Source organism: Orcinus orca, chromosome 6, assembly GCF_937001465.1.
Source record: "Orcinus orca chromosome 6, mOrcOrc1.1, whole genome shotgun sequence".
In the NCBI taxonomy this organism is placed as follows: Eukaryota; Metazoa; Chordata; class Mammalia; order Artiodactyla; family Delphinidae; genus Orcinus; species Orcinus orca.
Genome location: NC_064564.1, coordinates 33,057,243 through 33,074,121, shown reverse-complemented (window position 1 = coordinate 33,074,121; position 16,879 = coordinate 33,057,243). Strand labels below are relative to the sequence as shown.

Genomic DNA, 16,879 nt, shown 5'->3' with positions numbered 1-16,879 from the left:
GGGGAAAACAACAGTTGCCAAAGACGCTGGGAACAATTTGGGAAATTTGAATGTGGAGTGGTGATTAGGAATTGAGCATAATAATGTCAGCGAATATTAGTTACTCAGTTGTTACATGGAATTATATTGATTGACTGGAAAATGTATTGATTTTGTAAAGGCATGCATAAGGACACGGTTTGCACTGAAGTCATCTTGTTAATTCATTTTATAAAATTTGAGCAAAAACTAATTAAAGCAAATACAGCAAAAGGTTAGGTTTCTTAAGCTGATGGAGGGCATAGCTATTTATGGATACTCATTTTACCATTTTCTATTTTTTTGTTGTCTAGGAAAAATTAATAGCTGATCTAAAGGAGAAAGAATTTTATTCAAGCCAACCTGTGGATTACAGACCTGGAAACAGTCTTTCAGAAAACTGAGGACTATTCCACCTGTTAGAAGTCAAAGTCATAGTCATATACATTTTCGAGACAAAGGATGGTACGTCATAATGACACACTGATATTTTACATAAAGTTCCCTGAAGATACATAGTCCAGACCTGCACGTACAAGGGGAGAAGTAGGTCACTATGACCCCTTACAGGATTAGGAAAGGAAAAATTAATCTTCTAAGAAGTTATGTTACTGGTATCAGAAGGAGAAAAAGAAAACACTGACCTTTACGGTGGAGCAGGCATTCCTGCCTTTGAGGAGGTCTGGTTAATGTATAATGCAGATGCACACAGCACTTTAGGGCTGGCCTAATAGGGGCAAGGAATATGTTATGCTTAAAATTTCTTGTCCTGCCTTAAGACATAGCTTTTATTCCATCACTGTTTTTCAAATTTTTGTAATACAAAGAAAAGGATAGGCATTCTCTTTCCATCAATGCCCTGTTAAAACTCTAAGTTGCCAAAAGTAGTCAAGATACAAATAACTTTGGGGAATAAGGCAAATAAGACACTTGAACATTAAGCACAACGGTACCATAAAAGAAAGTATCTGTGACCAACAGAATTTATCTCAGGAAAGGGAAAAGAGCAAATTTCAAAAATGCATAATGCACGAAAATACACACAATTCAAAATAAGAAAATGATTATCAAGAAAAACACTCAGAAAAAAAAAAAAGAAAAAAAAGAAAAGCACTCAGGGGGCCTCCCTGGTGGCGCAGTGGTTGAGAGTCCGCCTGCCGATGCAGGGGACACGGGTTCGTGCCCCGGTCCGGGAAGATCCCGTGTGCCGCAGAGTGGCTGGGCCCGTGAGCCATAGCCGCTGAGCCTGCGAGTCCGGAGCTTGTGCTCCGCAACGGGAGAGGCCACAACAGTGAGAGGCCCGCGTACCGCAAAAAAAAAAAAAAAGAAAAAAAAAAGAAAAGCACTCATTTCTCAGAGGTGACCCTACTGCAGCCTTAGTGAGCATCCTGTTGGTTTTTTCTTTTAACCAAATTAGGCACATATGAGCATAATATTATAGGAACATCTTTTAACTAAATTACATATATTGAGCATGTATCTGGTCAATATTATTTCACATCAATCATTTTTTCTATGACAGTGATTGTTAAAGTTTGGTCCTATTCATACAGTGAAAAAAGGATTACAGCCATCAAGAAGTTAGTGCAATTTAAGTGAACACAGGCATAAAGGTTCAGCAGCTTTCCTAGGAAGCTTTCGTTCCCGCCCACGCCTGGGAACCCGCTTCACCGGGCCGTTCAGCCTCCTCAGAGTGCGTGCTGTTGGTGTGGACTGGGCTGGGGCCACCGGAGGGGGCGGCGGGCACAGTTCAGCGGGCGCTAAAGAGCTCTCCTCGCTGCTCCCCAGGCCCCGCCGCCACGGACGCGGCTCCCTTGGCTTGTCCTCTGGCCTAGCTCCACCTCGCTTGTGGAATCCTCCGCAGTTCTGCGTCTGGGCGCGTCCTCCTGCCTTGCTTGGCTGGATCTGCAGGCGTCTTCCGGCGCAGCTTTGCCAGAGCGGCTATGGCGGCGCGGGTCTGGGCGCGTCCTCAGCTGCTCAGGACGGGTCTGCTGGCGTGCTCCGATGCCTGAGGCTTGGGGGACAGACGCAGCCGGGATCTAGGCACGTCTCCCGTGAGGTAAACTCCTGCCACCGCACCCACACCCTCCAGGCCCTCGGCCAGCGTGAAAGGAGTCTGGGTTTACCTCAGCTGGGAAAGGAGTCTTGTACGTTGGTCTGTTCCCAATGGTCATGAGTATGACCTCAGGTGGCCTCGGCCTGCAGCGGCTTTAAGCAGGATTTCGGTTTCGGCCAGAGACTGAGGTCGGGCAGTGGCAGTGAGAGCACTGAATCCTAGTCACCTGACCACCAGGGACGAGTGGCCAGTGACAAGGCCCTGGCCTGTCAGCTGTGCAGAAATGAATTTCCACATAGAGACGGAAAGTAGTGAAACAAGGAAAGTGTTTATTAGGAGGAAAAAGAGTACATATGTGTGGAGAGACACACGGGCGACCTCAGATAGAGTCACGCCCTCCCGGTAGTTTGAATCACTTTTATGGGGCATTTCTTCCGGGTTTCCTTTGGCCAATCATGTTGCTTTGCCTGGTTCTGAGTCTGTATATGGTATATCTCAGGGTCCTCCCATGTGCGCATCTCTTAGCCAAGATGGGTTCTAGCGAAAAAGCCTATGGGTATGTTGGCATCACTTACTGTGGGTGGTGCCCCCTCCCTTTTTGACCTCCAAGGAGCCTTTCTGCGCATGTGTAGTCAGGGAGGTCTCCTTGACTTCGAGAATGAGGAATATGTGGTCTTTTATCTCTTATCTGTGCAGATCCCAGCCTCCATCCATCATCCCAGCTTCCTCCATCATCCTCCATTGTGGAGTTTCTGTCCACAGGGGAGAAACTGTTCAGCCTGGGGCCCATCTGTCTCCTGCTTCAGGTATGTCCCCTTAATTAGACTGAATTTTCCATCTTTGCAAAAATGAACCCTACTCTGTCATGTGGACTCTTTGGGAAGGACAAAAAAAACATATTATCCATAAAAAATGCAATTGGTTTATTAATAATCAAATACGCTTTTTTGTTAAGTGCAGCTTTCTAGATAAATATCCTTGAACTCATACTGTGAAAGCTAAGTGTGACAGTATAGTAGACAGTCAACCCAACTACATTTATTAGTGTTGTAATAAGCTTTGCAACTTGATATTTTATCACCCTTACGTTATGTGCTGAGCAAGGCTATTAAATAAGCCTTGTTATTTTTTAAACACTTGAGTTGTTCCTGTTTATTTTTTAATGTAAGTATATTTAAATGTTTCTTTTTAAATTATAAATACATGCTGGATAATGGAATTTACCTCTACTCTCCATCCCATCTTCCATATAAAACCAGTATTAACTGATGCTGAATTCTAGACTTTATGTTACAGCTAGCTGCATTTTTCAAAAAGCATGGTTACTACTTATTTACAACTTGTTTTTGTACAAGTTGTCTCCTGATCCAGTTGTCTGGTCAGGCTAAATCATTCTTTTCCTTAGCTGCATTGTAGGGGTATATCATGTTTATTTAATCAATCTTTTTGTTATTGATGTTCAGTTTGTTTCCAATTTTCACTTTTATAAATAATATATAGCAAACATCATTGCCCATACATCTTTTGCATATATGTGTGATTATTCCTTTGGCAAAAAAGCCAAAATGATAGACTTGCTCAGTTAAAATGTGTGCAAGTGGGAATTCCCTGGTGGACCAGTGGTTAGGACTCTGTGCTTTCACCGCCAAGGGCCGGTTTCCATCCCTGGTCCAGGAACCAACATCCTGAAAGCCACGTGGCAAAAAAAAATGAAAAAAGAAAAGAAAAGAAAAGAAAAAAAAGTGTACATGTTAAACATTTTATAGATGCTAACAAATAGTCCTGAGAAAGGCTGTATCAATTTATGCTGTTTCCTCACATCCATTCCAACACCAGATAGCATGCATTTTTGATAAGTAATTATTAGTGATGCTTAAGGAATTGCTATTCATGTTCTAATGGAGAGAAAGTGGACCATACATATATTCGTTCAACAAACATTTATTGAAAGCCTGCTGTGTGACACATCATTCTAGATGTTGGGATTTTAACAAACAATATAAGAGATAAAAGTCCCTACTCTTGTGGAGTTTGTGATCAGGGTTGCTGTGGTCAGTTGTTAAGAAACAATGGGACACTTAAGGAGATCTAATGAAATAAGGGCAGGGTTGGTGAGACACACCCTGTGACTAGTGACTGTAGGGAGACATTATCACCAAAAGGCATGCAGGGAGTATAACTACAACTTGGCAGGAAAGACTGCCCCAAGAGGAGCTATGGTCTTAAGAGGAACATTAGAATGGCTTAGTATTGAAGGCCAAAGGAATAAATACCCAAACTGCACTTGTTTTTCACCCTCTCATGTCCTGTCCGGTAGTGACTATTTACATCCTCCCACTCTGTTTGGTTCCTAGAAGTGCATCCACAGAGTCTCCTCCAGGTCTCCTTGTTAATTTTCCAGTTATATTCTTTACCAGCCCCGGATTACCAGTGAGTTCATTGAGCCATTCATATTGAATTATTATGATTCTAAACACATCTCCTTCCACACAAAGTGGACAATCAGATATACCTCCCCAAACTCTGCCCACTAAGGAGGATTTCTCTTCACTATAGCCTTTCAGGGCCAGCATTCTGCCACCTTCCCTTGCAGACACATCTGTCACCCAAGGAGAGTACTCTTTCCTCCTCTGTTAAACATTTATAGTGGACCCCCATGGGACTCTAAGGAGCATTGAAGGTCATGTGGTGAGTCAATAGGAGTAAGTGTTGCAGGAAAGGGAACACCTTCCAGGGCCCGAGAGTGGGCTCTTGTCTAACGCTCAGAAATGAATTGTCCGAGGAAACACGTGTACTGACAAAGCAGAAGACTTTATTGGGAAGGGGTGCCCGGGCAGAGAGCAGCAGGGTAAGGGAACCCAGAAGAACTGCTCTGCCACGTGGCTCACAGTCTCGGGTTTTATGGTAATGTGATTAGTTTCCGGGTTGTCTCTGGCCAATCATCTTTCTTGGCCCATATTCGGTCTGAGTCAATGGTCCTTCCTGGTGGCCCGTGCATCTCTCAGCCAAGATGGATTCCAGTGAGAAGGATTCTGGGAGGTTGGTAGGACATGGACTGGTGTCTCCCCCCTCTTTTAGGCCCCTCCTGAATTCTCCCTGTTAGCTTTTGTGACAGCACTGTGTTCCTTATTGGGATCTCTTATTGTGAGATACCTCATGCAAGTGGTTATCATTATACCTGGCCAAATGTGCAGGCGGTTTTGGTCAACAGTTCCCTAATGTAAGTACCATATGACTGTGAACCACTTGATTATACAGTTTGCTTATACCTTCTCTGTTTTGGTCTGGTCTTATATTTACCATCCCATTTAACAAAGGAATAGCTTTATACATATCCAATATTTTGGTTCGGTGAAGTAGATTATACAAGTTGATGATAGATATTTTGGTTCACATAGTCACTTGGTATCCCATGTTCAGTCTCCATCAGGACCCAATGGCAAATCAGAAGCTGCTTTTCAAATGGAAGACGATTATCATGAGGTAAAGGCATAACTTACTCCAAAACCCCAGGAACCTGAGCTGTATTGAGGCTTCTAATCTATGAACATGGCATGTGTCTCCATTTTTCTTCTTTGATTTTTTAGCCAACATTTTGTATTTTTTGCATACAGATCCTGCACATGTTTTGTCAAATTCTTTTTAATTTTTTGGAACAATTGTAAATAATAATATGTTTTTTATTTCAGTTTCCAATGTTCATTACTAATGTATAGAAATATAACTGATATTTGTGTGTTGATCTTGTATTCCATGATCTTGCTAAACTCTATAGTTTTAGGAATGTTTTGGTAAATTCCTTGGATTTTCTGTGTAGACAATCATGCAATCAGCAAGTAAGGGTAGATTTAGTTTTTCCTTTCCAATTTGTATGACTTGCCTTGCTTTTTCTTTTCTCAAATTATTGAAATAGCCAGGGTTTCCAGTACAATGTAAGTTGTTTTGGGGAAAGTGAGCACCCTTGCTGTGGTAATAATTTTAAGGGAAAAGCATTAGGACTTAAATCATTAAGTGTGATGTTAGCTTCAGTAATTTTGTAGTTCTTTATCAGATTGAGGAAATTCCCTTTTATTTCTAGTTTGCTGAGAGTTGTTGTTGAATAGATGTTGCCTTTGGTCCAGTGCTTTTTCTGTACCAACTGATTGGATCATGTGGTTTTTCTTCTTTACCCTGTCAAAATTGCAGATTACACTGGTTAATTTTCATATATTGAACCAGCCTTGCATTTGTGGACTAAACTGTACCTGGCTATATTGTATCTTTCTTTTTATATACTTATGGATATGATTGACTTATATTTTGTTGAGAACTTGTATGTCTATGTTCATAAGGGAAATTGATATAGTTTTCTTTTTTCGTACTGTCTTTGACTTTGATATTGGCCTTATAAAATGAGGTGGGAAGTGTTTCCTCCACTTTTGTTTTCTGGAAGAGTTTGTGTAGAATTGGTGTTATATCACCCCCAGCTTCATTGAGGTATAATTGACAAATAAAAATCATTTATATTCAAGGTGTGTAACTTGGTACTTCGATACACATATATATTGTGATCACCACAAAGAAGCTAATTTACATATCCACTACCTCACATAGTTACCATTTTCTTTTTCTTCTTCTTTTTTTTACGGTGATAACACTTACAATTTAATCTCATAGCAAATTTCAAATATTGTTAATTTTAGTCACATTGCCCACCATACATTAGATTTCCAGAACTTATCTTGCATACCTGAAACTTTGTACCCTGTCACCAGCATCTCCCCATTTCCTCCTCCTCCCAGCCCTGGGCAATCACAATTCTACTGTCTGCTTCTATGAGTTTGACTAGATTCCACACATTATTTCATCTTTAAATGTTTGGTAGACTCACCAGTGAAGAAAACTGATCTGGAAATCTCCTTTTTTGCAGGTGTGTGTGTGTGTTTGTGTGTGTGTGTGTTTTTCTGCACGTTCAATCTATTTAATATAAGACTACTTAAATGATCGATTTCATCTTGGGTGAGTTTTGTGTTTGTAGTTTTCAAGGAATTGGACCATTTTGTCTAATTTGTTGAATTTCTATGTATAGACTTGTTCATGTTATTCTCTTATTGTCCTTTTTAATATCTGTGGGTTCTGTAGGAATTCTTTCATCCCTGATGTTGGTAATTTGTATCTTCCTTTTGTCATTGTCAGTCTTGCTAGAAGTTTATCAATTTCACTTATATTTTCAAAAAACCCAAAGTTTTGCCTTTGATTTTCTCTTTTGTTTTCATGTTTTAATTGTACTAATTCTTGTTCTTATCTTTACCATTCCCTTTCTTCTAGCTTTCTGTTTATTTTCCCTTCTTTTTCTATTTTCTTGTGGTAGAAACTTAGATTGTTGGTTTGAGATTTTTTTTCTAATATAAAACTTTAGTGCTCTAAATTTCCTTTTAAACACTGCTTTACCTACATCCAGTAGATGTTATGCTATATTTTTACTTTCACTTATGTATTTTTTTCATGAAGCTTCCTTTTGACCACTGGAATGTTGAGAATAGTGTTGTTTAATTTCCAAGGTCAGGAGATTTTCCTATTACTTTTCTGTTATTGCTTTCAAGTTTGATTCCCCCATGGTCAGAGAATATATTTTGTATGACTTTAATTCTTTTAATATTTTTCATATTTGTTTTATTTCCCAGGACATAGCCTATCTTTGTGTTCCAGGTGCACTTGAAATGATGTATTCTGCTGTTATTCAATACATTTCAATTAGATCCTGTTTGGGGTTTTTTTTTTGCCATGCTACATGGCTTGTGGGATCTTAGTTCCCCGACCAGGGATTGAACCTGGGCCCATGGCAGTGAAAGCACCGAGTGCTAACCACCGGTCCACCAGGGAATTCCCTAGATCCTGTCGATTGATGGTGTTCTTCAATTCTTTTATATCTTTGCTGACTTTCTGTTCATTGCTTCTATCATCACTGAGGTGTTAAAATCCCAACCTATAATTATAGTCTATCATCTATTTCTCCTTTCAGTTCTGTCAGATTTTGCTTCATGTACTGTAGTTTGAATCTCTGTTGTTCGATGCATATATAATTAGAATTGTTATCTCTTCCTCATGAAGTGACTCTTTTATTTTATAATTATGTAATGTTCTTTTTGTCCCTGGTAATTTTTTTTGTTGTTCTGGAATCTACTTTGTCTGATATTAATATGGTTATTCCAGTTTTCTTGGCTTAGTGTTTGCCTGTTATATCTTTTTGGTACTTTTACTTTGAGCATACCTATATCATTACATTTCAAGTGAGTTTTCTGTATGTAGCATATAGTTTGGTCTTTTTTTGTTTTGTCTTTGTTTCTCGTAATCCATTCTTCCAGTCTGTAACATATCACTCTCTACTGGTATCAAGGCCTTACTACTTCAAAGATTATGTAGAAGCTTTATGAGCTTTCTGGTCCCTTAAATTACCCTCTTTATAATACAGTTGTCTTAAATATTACTTCTACTTACATTGAGAATCACATTAGACAATGTTATCATTTTTACTTTGACCCACTAAAAACTGAAAAACTCAGAAGACAGAAAGAATAGTATATTGTATTAACTATATATTTACTCTTCCTATTGGTTTTCCTCCATTTTGGATGTTCTAAGCTTTCTTTTGCTATTATTTCCTTTCTGTCTGAAGAACTTACTTTAGCCATTCTTTTAGAGAAGATCTGCTGATGACAAATTCTCTTACTTTTGATTCATTTGAGAATGTCTTTATTTCATCTTCGTCTTAGAGAATATTTTTTCTGGATATAAAACTTTGGGTTGACAGTTCTTTCTTTCAGCACTTTAAAAAGGTTGTGCCATTCATTCTGGCTTCCATTGTTTCTGATGATAAATCCTCTGTCATTCAAATCATTACTCTCCTATAAGTTAAGCCTCATTTATCTCTGGCTGCTTTCAAGGATGTATCTTTGTGCTTATTTTTCATAAATTTTATTCTGATATGTCTCAATATGGAATTATTTGGATTTTTCTTGTCAGGGCTTTGCTCAGCTTCTTCAGACATTAGTTTTTTGCCTTTTTCTAAGTATTGGAAGTTCACGGTTACTATTTCTTCAAATATTTATTCAGTTCCATTCTCTTTCTCTTCTGTTTCTGGGACTTTGAGGACATCAATGTCAGACCTTTGGTTTTTGTTCCACAGGTCCCTAAGGTTGTTTTCTGTCTGTCATTTAGATTGGATAATTTCTATTAATATTTCCTTGAATTCACTAATTCTTTCTTCTTTCGTCTTCATTCAGGTAATGAGCCCATCCAGTGAATTTTTATTTCAGTTAATGCATTTTTCACTTTGACAGATTTCCACTTCCTTATCTGTTCTTTTTCTTTGCTAAGAATTTCTATTTTCTCATTTGTTTCAAGATAATTCACAATTGCTTATTGTGGCATTTTTATGACAACTACTTTAAAACCCTTGTCAGTAATTCCAACCTCTGTGTCATATCAGTGTTGCTAGTCTATGATTTACATTTCTCATTTAAGTTGAGATTTTTTAGCCTCTCAACGTGATGTGCAATTTTGGGTTGAGATTCTGGTTCCTATTTAAATCTTCCATTTTAGCAGGCAAATGTTTTGGTTTAAAATGCACTTCCTGTTCCAATTTTGTGGGCTGTGGTTCAAAAATTAATTTAGTTTTCAAAGGCTTTGCAGGGCTATCCAGATTTGTTCCACTGTGTGCTGTCCAGAGACCCATTTGAAACCTGGGCAGAATTCCACACCAGTGTTCAGTTCTCAAACCTTTTCTTGTTTCTTGTTGGTTTTATGCATGGGCTGTCCAGAGTTCTGTCCAGGACTTCATGCACAGATTGAGAAAATTTCTTTCTCTAGTTCACTTCTCTCTATAGTGCCCCCCTTCCCATTATCTAGTTGGGAGGGGCATCCCTTTTTCTGAAGGGTGGTAAGCACAGACAGAACTTTGTTGATATTCTCTGCAGCTGCAGCATTCAATGTGGAGGGGAAGGGATACCACCTTGCTATTTCAGGTCAGGCATGGAAGACAAGTCTGTTCCCACAGTCTCTGGTTATCTAGAGAGGGTTGGATTCCACCTAGTTATTGAAGGGAAGAGATAGAAAATCAGTCTTTTCCCACAGTCTCCATGGTTGTAAATGGAAAGTGCTGCTTCATTATTACTTGTCAGGAATGAATGTCAGGACTTCATACACAGGGGGACATGGCTGACAAGGGGGTGCCTCCCTGTTATTGCAAGGTGGGGATGGAAGACAAGACTCTGTCTACAGTCTCTGCAGCTGCAGTGCCCAGTGACAATTAAGGGGTGTGTGTGTGTGTGTGTGTGTGTGTGTGTGTGTGTGTGTGCTTTTTTCTGTTTTCCTAAATTGGGAAGGAATGGTAAAAAGTTTCTGTCCTTTTTCCTGGTCCTTTTGCTAGAGAGAGTGGGATTTTTCTGGAAGTTTTTCTGTTTGTCTGTGCCCATTGTCTGTGCCCATTTTTGTCTGTGCCCATTGTTTTTTCCAGGTCTCTTCAGTGCCCAGGCTATGATATATGAGGCAAAAAACCAAAAACAAACAAACAAAAAACCTACAGGAAATCACCACTGGCTTTTCTCTAGTCTCAAGATCTTTATACAATCTGTCTTCTTCCCTCTACCTTCAGAGTATTTTGTTGGTTGCTTTATAAATTTTGTCTAGGGTTATTTTGGTTTTTTGTTTGTTTGTTTTGTAAATAGTAGGGGGAACATAGGAGCATGTGCTTATATCTAGTCTGGAACCAGAAAAGTATCAGTCATTTAATTTTAGCCATTCTATTGGTTAGGGGTTTCACTTGCATCTCTTGAATAGAAAATTATATTGAGTGTATTTTCCTGTCATTATTGGTATGCAACATTTTATGAAGGGTCTGTTCAAATTTTTGTCTTTTATTGAGATTTCATCTTCTTAATTTTTAGCTCTAAAATTTTAAAATATATTTTGTATACAGCCTCTTTGTCAGATATATATTTTGAGAATGTTTTCTCTCAGTCTTTGGTGTGCTCTTTTTAGATTAAACATTTTATTTTGAGATAATTGTAGATAAATATAAATATAAATTGTAGATAAATATTCAGTTGTAAGAAATGTACAGAGATATCCCATGTATCCATTTTCCTCCAATGGTAATATCTTGCAAAGCAATAGTGAAGCATCATAACCGGATTTGACATCGATAATCAAGATATAAAACATTTCATCACATGATTAGCTTTTTATTTTCTTAAGAGATTTTCTCAAAGAGCAGAAGGTTTCATTATGATGAAGTCTAATTTATAGATTTTTTTTTCTTTTTGCTTAATGTTATCTGTAAAGAAATCCTTGCCTACCTCACAGTCATAAAAACAATTTCACCCTTTAGAAACTTTACATTTTTAACTTTTAAAGTAAGGACTATTGTCCACTTTGTGTTAATTTTTATGCATAATATGGAGTATGCGGTAAGGATTAAGCTTTTCCCCTCTACAAATATTCAGTTATTCCATCACTATTTATGGAAAAGACTATCCTTGTTCATTGAAGTACCTTGGAACCTGTATAGAAAATTAATTGACCAGACCATAATGTTTCAGTTTATTTCTGGATTTGCTATTCTACTCTATTACTCTGTATGTCCATCCTTATGCCAATATCACACTATTTTGATTACTATAGATTTATAGTAATTCTTCAAATCAGATAATATAAACCCTCCAACTTTATTTTTATTTTACAAAATTGTTTTGGTTATTTAGATCTTTTGCATCTCCACATGAATGTTAAACTTTTCTTGTTAATTTAATAAAAAATGCTTGGATTGCATAAAATGAAATAGTTTGGAAATGTGTGTGTACTTATTCTAACAACATATTATCAGATATCTAGACAAATAATATGGAAAATCATATTCATATTAAAACTGTTCAGAATTTAGTCATTTACTTGACATTTATGTAGATTGATGTGATTGAAAAATAGGTTCCCCAAAAAGGACCTAAATTCATGAAGATAAGTTAATTTGTGTTTTAAAATTCTACAGGTTTCTGTGAAGAGAGGGATTTTAAAGGCCATGAGAAAAGTGACTATATCTGAATTTTTAAAAATAAAAACTATTTGCTGAGTTATTGGAGGGAAGCAGCCTTAGTTATTGAGAATTTGAGCATATTCATCTATTAGTAATCATAATGAGGCCGTATTAGTAGCCTTTTCCCAGTAAGTTTTTCATTATTTCCTTATGCAGATTTCGCATGATAAATTCTTTTTAAGCTTGAGCACCAATGGAAAATTGGGCATTTCTAGAAGGATAGGCTTCCTTTAATAAGGTATTTTGAATTATCCTTTGATTCTAAATTACAGAGATTATATTAATTTCTTGATAAACATTTTCTATTTCATTTTAAAAGATGATTTTTTAGACTCATTTTAATCTCTATTCCTTGGAAACTGTGGAACCAGCAAGCCTCTGATTTAAAAAATTCACAAAAACATTAGTAGGGAAGAATCAATCTCTTGATCTCAGTCATGTGGCAAGAGTTATATATTCGTTTTAACTGCATGCATATTTATATTATGTCTAATTATGAAATGTCAATGCCATTAGAGAAATTTTAAATTTGAAGAACACATCTCATCCTTCCACACTGTTGGCTATAAAAGACTAGCTGAAGTTTCCTTTGCAGCAGTTATCATCATTGAACCTGTAGGAGGGGTGGCTTAAATCAGTCATTGACTCAAAATGAGAATTCTCTTCTGTTTGGATAACATGTGAACACATGTGATACCACTTCATCCATGAAGAAACAATGCAGAGAGAACATCACACTGACTGTTCTGAGAAGAATGGACAATAGAAAATGAAGAATGGAAAGAAAGAGAGGATTCTGGGAAGACAACAACAGTGGTAGAAAAGTTGTTTAATCACTCTAAACTGCTACATAAAAAAAGACAGAGGGGCTTCCCTGGTGGCGCAGTGGTTGAGAGTCCGCCTGCCGATGCGGGGGACACGGGTTCGTGCCCCAGTCCGGGAGGATCCCACATGCCGCGGAGCGGCTGGGCCCGTGAGCCATGGCTGCTGAGCCTGCGCGTCCGGAGCCTGTGCTCCGCAATGGGAGAGACCACGGCAGTGAGAGGCCCATGTACCATTAAAAAAAAAAAAAAAAAAGACAGAGTGGGCTTCCCTGGTGATGCAGTGGTTAAGAATATGCCTGCCAATGCAGGGGACACGGGTTTGAGCCCTGGTCCAGGAAGATCCCACATGCCGCCGAGCAACGAAGCCCATGTGCCACAACTATTGAGCCTGCGATCCACAACTACTGAGCCCACGTGCCACAACCACTGAGGCCCACACGCCTAGAGCCCATGCTCCGCAACAAGAGAAGCCACTGCAGTGAGAAACCGCACCACAACGAAGAGTAGCCCCCACTCGCTGCAACTAGAGAAAGCCCGCGTGCAGCAACGAAGACCCAACGCGGCCAAAAATAAATAAATAAAAATTAAAAAATCATATTAGAGCTTCCCTGGTGGCTCAGTGGTTGGGGGTCTGCCTGCCGATGCAGGGGACGCGGTTTCATGCCCCGATCCGTGAGGATCCCATGTGCCACAGAGCGGCTGGGCCCGTGAGCTATGGCCGCTGGGCCTGTGCGTCCGGAGCCTGTGCTCCACAACAGGAGAGGCCGTGGCAGTGAGAGGCCTGTGTACTGCAAAAACAAACAAACAAACAAACAAAAATCATATTAAAAATAAAAGAGCATTTAGGTATCAAAACAAAACTAAACATCAAACATCAGGGACTAATTTACCAAAGAAAGGAAAACAGATGACAAGATATCCCCACAAATTCCAAAATATGGATGTGGAGACAAACGACCTGCATACTAGTAGCATCTGTGCAAGAGAAAGAAAGGAAAACAATGAGATGGGACAGTTTGAGAACAGCAGCTCTAAAAGGAAGTTAATTGTCTCCAGTACCACTTGGGTGCAAGGAGCCTATGTTAAGATGGACTAAAAGGGAAAGAGCAGTATAGCTCCTATGAACTCTGAATTGACCTGCTGGGGTTCCCTTTTAGGACAAGGCCCCACAATGAGGAGAAATTGCTTACAGTGGAATCAAAATCAAGCATGATAGGGAAAACAGAGATAATGAAAAGAGGAGATTTAAACTGAAATTAGGAAGGAGAATAAAAGCAGGTCATCTCAGAAAGCAAAGCCACCATATTTTTGAAACCCAGACACAAACAACGAGAGAGAGACAGTAGTGTCAAAGGGGCTGGGATTCCGTACTTTCCTGGAAGCAAGCAGTGGTCTGATTTCCCCCCACTCCTCCAGGAGAGCATCAGTGGGGCCAAGCATTGAACTGAGCCTCCACCCCCACGTAGTAGCAATGAAACTTCACAAGAATATACAAGGTAGAGCTAGTTACAACTAGGCTTCACCTTTCCCACCCCTGTCATCAAGGCCTATTGGGAAGCTAACCCTCCACCTCACCTGGCATCAATGAGGCAGAAGGGAGTAGTGCAAGGAGGGGTAGCTGACACTCTGCTTCTCCCCTCCCCTGATGTCAGTGGGGCCCTGTGGGGAGCTGATGCTTCACCCCTACCCACAGTAACAAAATGGTGTCAGTCAGCCTTCTGCTCACCCTCTTTCCCTACCTGGGAGGCAGTGGAGCCAAGCAGTGAGCTGGTCGTACACCACCACTCAGAGGCAACAAGGTGGTGTGGGTCAGTGCCCCACCTTTGCCAGGAAGGTGACAATGAGGTGATGAGGGACCTGAACTTTCACCCTACCCATCTGCAAGAAAGCAGTGTGAGTCAGTGTCCCATTCTGGCCAGGATGGTTTGTAAGAGCCTGGCAGGAAGCTGAACAAATATACCCACCTGGCTCTTGCACAGTGACTGCTAAAAAGAATATTAAATGGAGTCCATAATCTTATAATACACAAAATATCTAGGATATAACAAAAAAACACTCATCTTACCAAGAACCAGGAAAATCACAACAGAAATGAGAAAAGACAATGAACAGACACCAGTCCCCAGATATATCAGACGTAATTATCTGACAAGGATTTTAAAGCAGCCATCTTAAACATGATTCAGGGGCTTCCCTGGTGGTGCAGTGGTTGGGAGTCCGCCTGCAGATGCAGGGGACATGGGTTCGTGTCCCGGTCTGGGAAGATCCCACATGCCGTGGAGCCGCTGGGCCCGTGAGCCATGGCTGCTGAGCCTGCGCGTCTGGAGCCTGTGCTCCACAACGGGAGAGGCCACAACAGTGAGAGGCCCACGTACCACAAAAAAAAAAGAAAAAGATTCGACAAGCAGTTACACATTTCTTGGAAACAAATGAAAAATAGAAAATTTAACCAAAGAAATAAAAATTCTAAAAAGAAAGCAAATGGAAATTAGAGAACTGAAAAAATGCAATAATCAAAATGAAGAACTTGCTGTATAAGCTCAATAGTTGGGTGGACATAACAGGATAAATTCAAAGAATCTGAAGACAAATCAGTAGAATTTACCCAATGTGAGAAACAGCAGCAACAACAACAACAAAATAGACATTAAAAAAGACAGCATCTCAAGGACTTGTAGGACAATAACAAAAGGGTTAACATATATGTCATCAGAAACCCAGAGATGAGAGGGAGAGTAGCACTGAAAAAGCATTTGGAAAAAATAGTGTCTGAAACTTCTCAAATTTGGGAAAAGATATAAATCTACAGATTCAAGAAACTGGATGATTCCCAGAGAAGAAAAATCCAAAGAAATCCATGCCAAAGACACATCATAATTCAATTTCTGAAAACTAAAGATAAAGTCTTGAAAACATCCAGAGAAGCAACACATTACTTATAGGGGGACACCAATTTTATTAACAACATACTTCTTATCTGAAACCCTGGGGCCAGAAGAAAGTAGAAAACATTTTTCAAGTGTTGAAAGAAAAAAAAACTGTCAACCCAGAATTCTTTATCCAGTGAAAATATCCTTCAAGAATGAAGGCGAAATCACAATAGTATCAGATGAAATAAAACTAAGAGAATTTTATGCTAGCAAACATACTCTTAAAAAATGGTTAAAGGAAGTTCCCTAACAGAAAACCCTGGAACTTCAGAAAGGAAAGAACATGAGAATGGGTAAAAATAGGGGTAAATGTAAAAGATTATCCAGTCTTTCATGAGTTTCTTAAATCATATTTGATTGGTGAAACAAAAATTAAAACATCATCCCACATGGTGTTCAAAATATAAGGAGGAAATACAACAATTATATTTAAAAAGTGGGAGGGTAAAGGGACTCAAATGGAAATAAGTTTTCTGTACTTCACTAGAAATGGTTAAACATCAATATTGGTAGTCTGTGATAAGTTACATATATATATTGGAATACCTAAAGCAATCACTAAGAAAATATACAAAGCTATATTAAAAAAAACCCTAGGTAAATCATGGCAGAATCCTAGTAAATATTCAAATATCCCACAGGAAGGTAAGAAAAGAGATATAAGAACAAGAAACATAGGAAACAAACAGAAAGCAAACAATAAAATGGCAGACTTCAGCCCTAAAATATCAGAATTACCTTAAATGTGAATAGTCTAAATACACTAATTAAAAGACAGCGATTGGCACAGTGGATTAAAAAACATGACCCAACAATATGCTGTTTACAAGAAACTCACTTCAAATACAAGGACAGAGGTAAGTTGGAAGTAAAAGGATGAAAAGACATACCATGCAAACATTAATTTAAATGGTTGCACAGGGGCCAAATTAACATCAGTTGAAGTAGACTTGAGAGCAAAGATAATTACTGGAGGCAAAGA

General features: G+C 39.0%; 1 long non-coding RNA gene across 2 annotated transcripts; it reads left to right on the top strand.

Annotated features, from left to right (window-relative positions):
- The first annotated feature begins 1,694 nt into the window (after positions 1–1,694).
- Positions 1,695–13,784, top strand: LOC117197853 (uncharacterized). 2 transcript variants are annotated; one of them, XR_007478140.1, is made up of 3 exons: positions 1,695–2,077; positions 2,771–2,880; positions 12,662–13,784. It is a non-coding gene; the product is annotated as an uncharacterized LOC117197853 (long non-coding RNA). The 2 variants fall into 2 exon arrangements; XR_007478139.1 differs by lacking the exon at positions 1,695–2,077 and adding an exon at positions 2,118–2,476.
- Positions 13,785–16,879: the final 3,095 nt, after the last annotated feature.